The sequence below is a fragment of the Hordeum vulgare genome, chromosome 3H (genome assembly GCF_904849725.1).
Source record: "Hordeum vulgare subsp. vulgare chromosome 3H, MorexV3_pseudomolecules_assembly, whole genome shotgun sequence".
Taxonomy (NCBI): domain Eukaryota; kingdom Viridiplantae; phylum Streptophyta; class Magnoliopsida; order Poales; family Poaceae; genus Hordeum; species Hordeum vulgare.
Window position 1 is genome coordinate 503,383,091 of NC_058520.1, and position 5,980 is coordinate 503,389,070.

Genomic DNA, 5,980 nt, shown 5'->3' on the forward strand with positions numbered 1-5,980 from the left:
ATCCGACGAATAACCGAAGACGGTGCCGCTACGGTCGACCGTTCGGGTACCAGACGGACTCCGATCGCGACGAAATTCGACATGCGGCCTAGCTATAACTATACGACCGCATGCCAAGTTTCACCCCGATCAGAGAAAGTTTTAAACGCACTTTTAAAACAGGGTTCGAACGATGCCGCGGGCGCGTGCGTGCGCGGTCGGGCTCAGAATGGACAACGAAGAGAACCGGCAACTACTAACGGATGCAAGTTCTGAAAACTGACGGCAACGGAGATGCCGATGCAATGGAGATGATGCGATGATGATGCGACAAAATAAAACAGACACACGACGAAAACGGAAAGGAAAGGGAATCTTCTGGAACGTCGGCATCGGGCTGTCACAACTCTCCTACACTACAAGAGGATCTCGCCCCGAGATCCAAGAATGAAAGGGGGAGAGGAAGAGAAAGCAAGAGGTAAAAATTTAGTCGCTTCTTTGACAAACGAGTGAAACCAATGATCCTTGAAGGTTGCAAGGAGATGAGGGATGATATGAGAAAGAAGCAAGAATTCATGGAAAATTTCGGCAGCACTTCGGTAGGAAAATGGGACAAAAAAATTCGATAAGATGGGAGAAATAGACAATATTCACAACAAACAAGTAAATAGAGCAAGGGAACACCATGATCTTGATAGAACAACAAGATAGACCCAAAAGAGCAACATCACAAAGCCTCCGGAACAATAAAATAGGAACTAGCTCATACGGAAGAAGAGAATGAAGAAAAGAATGACAACTATCATCACAATAGAATTGAAGAGCCTCTGGACAGAGAATTGACATAGTAGTTGGAAAACCAACAACGAAAAGGACAAGATTGTAGTGGGCTTATGAAAATCATCTCAACAAATATGAGGTGACAACCACCCACTAAAAGAAACAAGGATAGTTGAAAGCAAAGATAAGAAAACTTCATACACCAAGAGGGTACATTGAGAACTTGGATTAATGGGAAGCACCATGATAGCAACAATCCATAGGAAAAATATTTAGGTGAATCCAATCTAAGATAGCTCAATGAAGAAATCATGGGTTGAAATATCTCATGACCATAGAATTGGTGGGTTTAATTATCTCATTCTTGAAAGAAACACTCTTCGAAGCTCTTAGACTAACAAGAATGCTATAATACCACCGCAAAGGATAAAGGAAGAACAATTGCACATAGAAATGCAAGAGAAAGGATACTTGACGTCCTCCAACAAGAATCTTGAAGAACACTTGAGAATGGATTGAAACCTTGATGAACCACCATGAAGGACCTCCGTATACAAATGAACGATGCAACGATAACAAGGTAGAAAAGAAAAAGATTATGACCTTGCCAGGATTTAGATGAAGCTTCACGAAGAGAAACTTGATAGAACTTGGAACTCCGGAAAAGAAAGATAAGAACACTTTGAGAAAAGAATTGATATCGAGAGCCACTCCGGACGAAGAATTGAAATCATTTGATGAAACAAGAATAAGAATTATGTTATGCTTATCCTTCACCAAATTAAATTGATGACAAGCAACGGATCTCGCATCCAACTTATTCTTCTGAAAAGATTGAGGAGAGATATGAGCACAAACTAGAAGAATTGTTGCAAGAAACACCGGTAAGAATTCACAGTTGAATGGAACACCACGAATTAATGGAGAAACATGAGAATGAAGAGCTCATGAGCCACCTGAGAGAAAACTAGAACAAGGCATCGGAATAATTGAGAGACGAACGAAGAGACAACAATTGAGAAGAATTAGAGAACGAAAGCTGAAAGCTGAGAACGAAGAATCTTCTAAAATGATGGCCTTCGGAGGAACGAGAAATAAAAACAACTCAGAAATGCACCGGATAGCAATAAAGGGATTACTCATGATAAAAAAAAATTGAGAGGATAACACGAAGCTGAGATGACAATCTTCAAGAGAATGAACCAAAATTCGAGAGAAACCTCCTTCAAATTTGCAAGCTGAGAATGATGACGAGAAACAACACCAAGAATACTGAGACACTCCGAAATAATGAAGAATGAAAGGTTGAGCCAAATATGAGATTTAGTTCAAATAGGCCTTGGAGAAGGGATATGACTGATGAAATTCATACTTACGTCATAGTTGAGAAGAATTAAAGATATCCGGGAAAAGATTACAAGAGCTATAACAGATCCTGGGAAAAACCTGTGGGTTATGGGCCCACTCAAAGAAACCACCGTTAGAAAAGATTGCTTAGAAGAGAGATATTGCACCGGTATGAAGAGAACTAGATAAGGTTAGCACCTCAAAATAATTACAGAATTGAGAACAAGAAACTTCTGGGATAACTTCAACGCTCCGGGTAGAATAGAGAGAAATGACAACAAGGAAGGCTCATGAGAATTCCAACATGGGAAAAATTACAAGGATGAATAGGATATAATGAACACGGATAATTAAATTGAAATCACCGGTAAGGATGACACGAATGAACAAATGTGACACGAATCTCCTGATAATCTTCACAATGAATCACCGGATAAGAGAGAAAAGAACAGACAACGGAAGCACAATGAAAAGAAAACTCTTGGATGAAAATTGAATCACTCGGAAAAAGGGCGGGAGGGCGGGGAAAAAACAAAGACAACTTGGGACAGATGAGATGAACTCCGAATGGAATAAAAGAATGCTCTTGACAAATTGGAGAGGATTGAATCCACTTGGAGAGAAACACACCGGTTGAATGGAATTGATACGATGACTCCGGTTGAAAGGAATTGATAAGACAATTGATAGAGCAAAATAATTAATACTCTCATAAAAATATGAGAACACCTCTTAGAAAAGATCTGAAATCACCACTTGACATTGAAGCAACAGGAATTACCATAGTTCAACAAAACAAAGGGATGAGGCTTATCAAACAAGCCAGAACAAACTCATGAGAAAGATTTCCCAAACCTCAATCAAGCGTTTGTAGGAAGATAGTCCTATAAGATACTACTTGATATCCCACCTATGAATTCCCAAAATTTCTGGTCATGCAATCTGGTACACAGATACAAGGAGTAATATCACACAACTCCTATACTAACCCGTCACCTGTATCACATCCGTCAACACACAACCAGAATCTCGGACCTTCATCTACAACAGACCCTCGTGATCACAACGATACAAAGTATGGCAGTACTCTCGAACAATCTGCACCAGTACTGGGGACATCGGGTTTATCTCGCCACTACTAGTATTGAAGCAATTACGAACATCCTTCCTTCTGAGATACTAAGAAATCTGAATGATAACGATGTTCTCAAGAATCCCGTGGAGCTCAACTCCCCTGAAACTTAAAGCAGAAAGGAGGCACCAAGGCAGAACTCCGTCACATCAGCATCATATAGATTCCAAAAATATCTGCGTGATCCTAAAAAATATTGAGTAAGAGGAGTAGAATAAATTATTACGTCCTACTCTCCGATATATAACTAGACTCAAAGCAGTTTTTCACTAGACTCGACTCGGCCAAGTTCGATCAATCAAGGGGGCTCCTAGGTCGGTACTGCTTTGATACCAACTTGTCACGCCCAAGATGAGACCCTATCCTCAATTTGGCACGAAGGCCTTGTCAGGGATAGAAGCGCATCTCGTCGTGTCGCAAGAATGGATATTGTTACAAGTACATGTACTGAAAAGAAGAGATATACATAGAGAGTTGGCTTACACTCACCACAAACTACATCAAAGTCACAACAGTACATTACATAAACATCAAGAGTAAGAGCAGGGTCCGACTACGGACAAAAACAAACGAGAAAAATAAGAACGACGTCCATCCTTGCTATCCCAGGCTGTGGCCTGGAACCCAACTAGATCGATGATGAACAAGAAGAAGAAGCAACTCCCAATGAACAATCAACGCGCTCGCGTCGAGTAACCTTTACCTGTACCTGCAACTGGTGTTGTAGTAATCTGTGAGCCAGAGGGGACTCAGCAATTTCATTTCCAAAGGTATCAAGACTAGCAAAGCTTAATGGGTGAGGTATGGTTAAGTGGTGAGGTTACAGCAGCGGCTAAGCATATACTTGGTGGCTAAACTTACGAGTACAAGAAAATAAGAGGGGGGGGGGAGATCTACACATAACGAACGTGACTACTGATGATCAAATGAATGATCCTGAACACCTATCTACGTCAGACATAACCCCACCATGTCCTCGATCGGAGAAGGAACTCACAAAAGAGACAGTCACGGTTACGCACACAGTTGGCAAGTTTTAATTAAGTTCACTTCAAGTTGTCTAGAACCAGTATTAAACAAAGTTTCCACGTTACCACATAACCGCGGGCACGGCTTTCCAAAAAGATTTAACCCTGCAAGGGTGCTCCAACTAGTCCATCACAAATTACCACAAGCCGTGTAGAAATCCTCAATCACGAAGCTCGCGATCTCATCGGATTCCCTAGTGGAAAACCTCAACTCTGAGATTACCCAAAGAATCACCGGAATCCCGATGCACAAGATATCTCGTCAAAGGTAAAACTAATCCAGCAAGGCCACCCGTTGTGTCGACGAACCCGATAGGAGCCGTGTATCTCGTTCTTCAGGACACACCGTCTATGCATAGTGGACGGTAGCCAAACCTCGAGTTGCCCCGAGGTGGCACCGCCGACTGCTAGGTGGGTGGACCAACACTCATGCGGAGCACTGTCCCGGGGGGTTAATTAAATTATCCTCGGGGTCCGGAAAGTCCCTATGCAATTTTATTAGGTTATTAGGCAAATGTAGTACCAATGTTGGGCCTTGCCAGACCAGCTTTAATCTAAAACGAATTATCAAGGGGGTCCCCATAACAACCCCGATCGTGTTAGGAGCGCTCAATTATGGAACATAACACCGGTAGCCGGAAACTAAGGGGGCAAAGGTGGAACAAAACACCAGGCTAGAAAGGCCGAGCCTTCCACCTTTTACCAAGTATATAGTGGCATTAAATTAAATAGCATTTAATATGGTGTTATAACAAGGAACCCAAGCTTTCACATGGAAGCATCTGCACCTGCAACTAGCAACGCTAACACAGGGTTAAGCAAGCGGTAACATAGCCAATCAGTGGTTTGTTAGGTTGAACAAGTTGAAGGTTTCATGGCATTGTTGAGAGGCTGGTATTTAACATGTGGTAGGCAACGAGACATAATGATAGAAGCGGTAAAACTAGCATGGAAATGATAGTAATGGTATCTGGGGAAATGATCATCTTGCCTGAGATCCCGCTTGGAAGAAGAATGCCTCCGTGAAGCAGACGAACCGATGTAGTCGAACGGGTCCTCAAATCCGACACGCTTGCGGAACTCTATCGAGACGGGGAAAACCGGAAACACAAATCAACACACGGAATTCACCAAATGATGCACAACATATAGGATGCATCAGCAGCTGAATACATGCAAGTCACGGTCATGACAAATCACACAATCAAACACTACACATTAAGTCAAGTTCAATATGCAACGAATTGCATGTTGACGAAACTCCACATACGGATTATTTAGTTCTATCTCGATTAGGAACACGACAATATTAAATGTTGTTAAACATGGCAAGAGGTGAAGCGCAATTAAACTACCTATCTAGGCATTTTAAATGAGGTCGGAAATGACATATAGCATCTCTGAGATGACCTCATATGTTAATTTAAAATTCTGTCCAGATCTGAACTAACACATTTAATTGGTTTAGAAAGAGCAAAACAAATAGGTTCACGTGATTCTACGCGTAATTTCAAGCAATCTACACATAAAGAACATCTCCAACGGAGCTACAGATCAAAAGATACGGACACCGCAAGATATGATGGCATGAATGCAAAATGTGTGAACGACGGTCACGAGCACTTCAAAACATGCAAACAGCAAGAGAAGAAGAAACAACACGAGATTCTAAGCAAGTTTCATGTAGGACACGATCAAATCAGAGCTATGGTTC